Source organism: Folsomia candida, unplaced genomic scaffold (assembly GCF_002217175.1).
Source record: "Folsomia candida strain VU population unplaced genomic scaffold, ASM221717v1 Fcan01_Sc003, whole genome shotgun sequence".
Lineage (NCBI taxonomy): Eukaryota > Metazoa > Arthropoda > Collembola > Entomobryomorpha > Isotomidae > Folsomia > Folsomia candida.
In genome coordinates this window covers 13,407,210-13,414,807 of record NW_019091195.1, presented here as the reverse complement: position 1 = coordinate 13,414,807, position 7,598 = coordinate 13,407,210, and the positions used below count along the sequence as shown (strand labels likewise).

Below are 7,598 nucleotides of genomic sequence, written 5' to 3'. Positions count from 1 at the left end.
TGTAGCAGACTTGTGTAAAGTATTTATTGACATTATCATATTAAACAACTCCAACTTATCGTCAGCCATCTCACTCTGCCCATTACGCCACGTTAACGAGCTCTCAATCTCTCTCATTTTCTGTAGTTTATTGGCAGAAATTACACAAAATTAAGTCGACTCTTTGTTGGACCCAGTTTTTAGTATGTTGAGCGAAGGAAAAGGGGCTGCCGCACAAAATTACTTATGACCTCCAATTGTAGAAATTAAAAGCAGAGCATTAATTCCTCGTATTTTTCTATCTTCTGCTGGAGGAACCATTATTATGTCACACAGGTTGCAGACCTATGCGTACATATGTATGTAAATACATATGCACATGTAGTGTAGTAGAGTTGTAGTTGTGGAACGCAGTGGCAATTGCTGACGTTTCTCCCAAGCATAAATTGGACAATGATGAGGAGACCTTTACTTTCACATTATTTGGCAGTAATTGAAGTGCTTTCAGGCTAAACCCTATACTTAACCCATTGTTGAAGATTTTAAAAACCACTTTCATTACATAATCTTCAGTCTTTTACTCAGGACTTGAGAACCAGCTCGTTTTTATTGTAATAGGGTTCAATTTTCTTAAGTAATTGTCGTCTGGTTGTTTTTTACAATTTTTTGTGTGGTATTCGTCTATAACCTCCTTTCCGTAAAGGAGGCGGAGGATTATGTTATGTCATATGCCGGATTCATTATCCGTCATGTTAAGTTCACCAGCAGAAAATATTTAAAACTTTTGTGTGTTATCTGCAAAACCTATCTTAAGAAATCCGCAAATAAGTTGAACTTGTAAAGTGTGCCACGATTGAAAGCGAAAAAAATCATTTTCTATAGTTGGTGACTGGCTATATGAATTAATAATTATGTAAAATAACGAAATGTGTGCATGTAGCATTGAATAAATTGTATTGATAGTTAATTTAGCGAATTTAACAAGTTTCTCCCACCTTTGAAGCCAGCGTCGGGTTGATTGTAATAAATAATTGCATTAATGTTTTGACGATTTTCCCACTAATTCAATTGAGTCGTTATTATGAATTAATTACTTTATCGTAATTTGTACTACAACGATTCATGCAGAGCTGCACTTGAGCATACCAACAACTGCGAGGATGAATAGTCTTTCTCTTCAAATTGGCAATTGTTTTGACTGCGGGACACAGGTTAATTGAGATTTTCTTGTTTTTTCGTCAGCAAACCACTTCAACGATTCCAATCCCATAGAGTGCGATGATTCCGACTGAGGAATGAATATCTCATTAAAATCTAACAGTAACAAACCAACAAGTGCGGTGCATTTCGTTTGGCAAAAGTGTCCGTAAAGAGACAGCCGAGGAGAAGAATGTTCCTCTTACCTCACAGTTCAAGTTTTTGTGGCCATCATCATCTTCATCTCGTATCATTACCAAAATGCCTACTTCTACCAATTGACGAGCTGACTTGTCATCCTCCTTCCTATCTCATGCATAATTATTGTAAATTGCTAAATGTCTTCACCATAATGATGTAAAGAAACTGATTATGCTCTCCACGGTGGAGGAGTCGTAGCAATGATTTGATTTGACTCGGTCCGACTTTTACCACTAAAAAACGACTAAATACTTACAACATGGATTTAAAACCAGATTTGATCATGATTGAATTAGAAAAATAATGTTTGCACTTGTAATCTCTCTGAGAAAGGAATCCTGACGTGAAGAGCAAGTCATAAACAAACCAAGAGAGTGAATTGTCTTTGCTTTTTCTTGATTTAATATCATCATTATTACATTAGTCAACCCTGCCTGAGTTGTTGCAATTGTGCGATTAAATTCCCCTCATTCTGAAGCAATTAGTCAACCCCTAATTGCTTATCCAACAAGAAAACTTGTTTCAGTGTGCCCTTTCTCCTCCTCCTCCTCCCTCTGTTTTATCCTATCGAGCCTTGCTCCGCTGATGCAAATGTACGTATATATTTTTTTAATTTCCAAGCAGTTCATCATATTGGTTTTCATTCGAATTTCGAATATTTACAGTTGCCAGTAATAAAACTTGAAAAGGAAAAAAATATGATGGAAAGAAAATTGTTTTTCTACAGTTAACCTGAACTAAAGTGTGGATGCGTAGCATGCTAATGATAAGCAGCCGTCAGGAATAAATTGCACGTTAAAGATGCATTGGCAATCAGAGCAGCAGCAGCAATGCAATGGGATGGGATGGAGGGCATTACATATAATTGGTTCGCTAACTCGTTCGAGTTTTTCGATAATAAAATCTAATTACCCAGATTATCAATAGGATCAGGAGTAATGGTGCTACTACTTACCTGCGCCTACCCTCCATCCAACATGGAACCACTTCTTGTTTTTGTGCAAGCCAATAATTTGGAGAAGAACAATTGAAGGTTAATTTACAATTATGGAGAGAGGGAGATGCGAGATCCCACCCATTCCTCCGCATCAGAGCAGCCACAGCAGCAGCAGCTAATAATTCATCATGAGTTTTTCCGCATACCTCCGCGCACCAATCCACTTATTATTACTCGGCTTGATGATCATGATGATGATGATCACTAATAAAGTGAAGCATCGGAAACGACCCATCCATCGCGGGGTGAGTGACAGGATGTTGAATGTTGATGTGTAATATAAAATCTGTCTGCAAAGGAATTAATATCAATATCACATCACGTCCAATCCTCAATTTTAGCCATTGGCTATCCATTTGTCAGGGGGAGAAGTGTGTAATTTACATATCTAATTGAACAGCTATAAAGTAAATGGATGTTGGAAGTCTTAAATATAGAAAATGTCAAGAGGGGAGATTGATAGCACTAGTAATTACAATTTTTTCAGGAGGAAAATCTCCGCTGCTGGGTCAAATATCTACCATTTACATAAATATACGCCATGCTGAAACTCTGAACAAGTTAGTAAATACACATGCAGTTACAGCGATGCACGTACATATGTAAAGTGACCATAAGCCAAAACGGACAGTTCATATGAAAAGAGGTTGCATATTACTACACGAAGAATGAATAATGATACTTGAGAACCGAAGAACGATTAGAAATTAGGGATGCAGCTCACGTGACTTGGCAGATGAGTCAAGTATCGGATTTTCAGTTAGGTTTCAGTTTGCCAGCGTTTAATAATCATCATCATAAATAGAGATGGAATAATAATTAAGTACCTCAGCAATCTATTCCTCCTGCATTTGTACGTACGTATGCATGCTGACCAGTAATAGTCTTTTTAATTTGAGCGAGAAACTTACAAATTGCATCAATTTCCAATATAAATGCATATTGGAGAAATGCTGAAGTGGATCAAATGCATATTTATCCGAGACGACATATTTATTATGTAGTTGATGATTATGGTGATCGTTTATCCAACTCAAATTATCCTACACAATCTTTATTCGCATTTGGTTGCTGATGATAATCATTAAAATGCTAAATGGACACTACTCACCAAATTACTCGAAACCCATTATACTTTTGTCAGCCTTTATTAACAGGTAGTAAAGTATTGAGTTATAATAAATGAAGCAGATGCATATTTACTACACAATATCAAAAATTGCAAATTAACAAAAAATATATGCGAAGCTAGCAAAAACCTTCAAGTTGTGTTCAATTGTGTGTTGATACGTGAGACGAGGATATTTTATTTATGAGGGTGTAATTGTCAATTGTCAACCTGTTGACTTTTTTTCGCGAGATGTATGCACACTTGGGACTGACTGAGTGATTTTACATGCTTTATGACCATGATTGGACTTTGAGCGTGTGTTTGTTTGGAATGTCTCGTATAATATGTTTCATTGTTCGTTCGCATATGTGTACGTACATGTGTTTGCTGTTTACCTTCCTATCTAATTAATTATACTAATTCAATTAGTCAAGTGCAATTAGTGTCAACGAAATACAGAGAACAAGAAAACAGTTGATCTGGTCCAGATAAGGAAATGAAATCTAATTAATCTTGCCAAAGTCAAAAGTCACAAAATTGTAGAAAAATTCGGTCAGTTGAGCATGATCAAGCAATCCATTAAAGGAACAAGACAATAAGTTCACCACATTTACAGGAATCCACACCCAACCTTCATACTGTGACGATATCTACATATTCCTATGTTGCTATGTACGTATGTAGATATTTGGCTCTTTCTTATAAATAACCATAAAGTGACTGATGCAAGTGAAAATAAGCGTTCATACCTCGAGTGACAAACGTGTACTGTCAATCACAACGACAGGACGGGCGGATGCCCTCATTGTCTTTGAAGCTTAATTTGCATTAAATTGATTAGCTTGGCCGAAGGCTACATGACCACATTACGAGCATTATCAGAATTATTAGTCATTTGAGTTTGATCACCAACGCCAATAATGTATTAAACTAAACTCGACGTACAGTACTTAACTCTCAAATCTGTCAGCGCATGATTGTATCACGAAGGCTTAAACTTAAACTTATGTTGCGTCATAGTCTGAATTAGATAAAAACCTTTCAAAGTTTTGAGCCATATTACTTCTAATGTTTCTCTTGGTTTTTTTCTTCAGATTGCCACATCACGACTTTGCCTGGTCAAGTCCGTGTGTTTCAAGTCCAAATGAATGCAAAGTCACCCTCATATATGTCACATATTGGTCAATCCTAAATGTCACATTAGATTTTTTGTGCCACAAATCCGTCAGTATGTAGATCAAAGGATATTGATAGTTGGATAATTTAATGGGCTGGTTTTACCTTGTACATATGCACAGACTTACATGCGCAGTGCGGCTTTGTCTTTTATTGCATTAAACATTTGTAAAAATAAAGCATCTTGCTGCATACATAGATTTGCATACGGACATACTTCCCTCCAACAATTGTGCATACTATGAGTATTTATATTAGGCTTTGAATTTTGAAGAATTTGTGCACTAAAACAACTCATAAACTAAGAAGCCGCCAAACTTTTTGGCAAAGTTGCTCATCATATTACGAAAATGAAAACCTGAAAGGCATTCAATTCAGCAACTCTTATCTCGGTACCAGCAAACATGAGCATTTAATAGTATCGTAAAATGTCAATAAAATTACAGTCGCATGGAGTTTTGTTTTTAACAAAATAAAATGAGAGGAGCGTACAGCAGCCATACAAACTTTGTTATGTGAGGGGTTGTAAAATGCAAATACTTCTTCCTAGAGGATGAGAGGACTGCATTCAATAAACGCAGAGCAAATTGTTTCATGCTCATTCCACAATTATTCAGTGTGATGAGTTACATCATAACAGCAGACGACGAGGAGGACGAAGAGTGAGTGAGCTTGTGTGGAGCTATCAAGGAGGTTTATTAGATTATAATAAGCATATCAGCAAACCAAGTCATAAAATGCACTTCTCTGAACGACCCAGGATAATAGGAGGACGGACGGACGAAGAAAGAAGTGTCTATTCGAGTGGGACGTGTAATAATAGGATGATAACATTATATTAGTTATAGTGCTTTCTTCGCTGCTACAACGTAGAGATAATGTAACATTTAATAATCCAAGTGATTTTAACGAGTGTGTGTCCCTTCCAAATTATGGTGGGAATTGACTTTGAATAGTTTGATGCTGGTTTTTTATAATAATAAAAGGCATATAAAAATCCCATAACAAGCCCGAAAGAACGGAGAGATTGGTTTTGGTTGAATTTGGTTTATCGTCAACTTGTGTTGTACACGTAGTTATTTACTTATGTAGGAGATAAGAGGTATTAGATGAACGACCGGATAGAGAAGACTAATAGGCTCAAGTCACTTCTTTACAATTTTAACTGGAACACATAGAAAGCCTCACCACCAACCAACACCAACTATTTAACTAACAAGGCTACCACACGTATAAAGGTTTTGGCTGGACAGAAAAGGATGGTTAGTTATGCTGGGTCATAAAATCTCTCTCTCTCTCTCGTCCATGTATTTTATGAGTCTTTAAAGATATTATTATGTGAGTTTTTTCCAGAGTTATGGACTTTCCTTGCGTCCTCCTAACGAGAAGGTATTAGTGAGGTATTTATTCATACGTTTATTTTATTTTATTTTGCTTTATGAACAATGAACAGCTCAAACCAATCTAATCTGACTGCGATATGGTGTGAGTCTTATTAACAAGGCTCGTCTCCAACCAGCAACTAACCAGCAGAAGAAGAAATCAGAGGGCAGGGAGGCAGAGGACGGGGCAAGGCCTCGAAGAAGGAATGCGAAGATGAGGAGGAAGGTAATAAGCAAGTGTTTGGATGTAATGGCTAATGTGTCCATTGGGTTTCTGGCTGGACCTCTCCCCTATTTTTAAACCCTTATCATGAAATAATTTACTAGATTGATTTATGTCCGCCGTTTACATCCTCAGCATTTAATTATACCTCTTCAACTCCTTGTTAGCCACGAAGAAGGAAAAGACGCAATCTCGTATTCCCATATCCTCACATACATACCTGCTTCCCTGCCCAACATGTAGGATCCTTACCTCCAGTACATGCTATGACCCTTTTAAGTATACTATTATTAGATGTGAGATAACTCTCGTATTCTGCCTTCAGCACTCATTTTGGGGAATTTGACCGTATTTTAAAAACTTAAACTTGGAAACATGGGTCTAATAGCCGTTGCCCACACTGCTTATATACATATTCTTAAACCATCACACCTCATCGTCTGAGCAAATGCATTACGTTGGAAAGTATTATGGTCGTGTATTTTGTTTAGTTACATAACTGAGATGGATTGCATCTTCGGATTATTGCAGAGGCATGTATTGGGTTTGTTGCTCAATTTCACTTTCAGAACTTCTAGGTAAAGAATTTTCAAGGAAGGGTTCTCTTACATATGATGAGACATTCTCCATCGAAAACTTTGTTGGGAGTAGAGATTGACAATTTCTAAGAACAGAATGAAACGATGATTGACTGAGACATGACATTTTGCAGATAATTATAGCTATCTAGTAAATTTGGATTATTACATAGTTTTGCGATTTCTTTGAAATGTGCCACAACAAATTTTCAGCAAATGTGATATAATTTGAAGGATTCTAATGAATATGAGATAATGGATGCAAGTCAGTTTAAAAGCAGGTCGAAAAGCAGCTTCTCCACCGCATACAAAAGTAACGAAATTGAATGCTGACAACACTCGACGAGAAAAATGAGTTGCTGCAGAGTGCAAACCGGTTTAAAGTTAAAGTTGGTTGCTTTCCCACCCCATTCCGCATTATTTATAAATTAAGGCACCTTAACATGTTTAAATTACGATCAAAATAAATAAATGTTTAACTAATAATTATCCTCCTCCTCCTCTGTTTTCTATCTCTCTCTTCATCTTACTCTCCACATCATCGCCGTTTCATTCCTCCCAACTTTCAGCCTCTTTTGTTGTTAGCAGATGGTCATCACTTTGAGCCTTGTGCTTCCAATAATAATCCAAATACAATTTGAGCTTGCAAGATCAGATCAATATTAAAGTTTCTCCAAAATGTTCATCTCTTGTGCTGCTAATTTGTTCCGACTTGTATTCACCAAGCATGTATTATTATTGAGCCAGTTCTTTT

The 7,598-nt window shown here is 36.7% G+C and overlaps 1 long non-coding RNA gene across 1 annotated transcript; it reads left to right on the top strand.

Annotated features, from left to right (window-relative positions):
• Nucleotides 1-5,195: 5,195 nt before the first annotated feature.
• LOC118435004 lies at nucleotides 5,196-7,379 on the top strand. The gene is made up of 3 exons (XR_004834425.1): nucleotides 5,196-5,923; nucleotides 6,015-6,050; nucleotides 6,115-7,379. It is a non-coding gene; the product is annotated as an uncharacterized LOC118435004 (long non-coding RNA).
• Nucleotides 7,380-7,598: the final 219 nt, after the last annotated feature.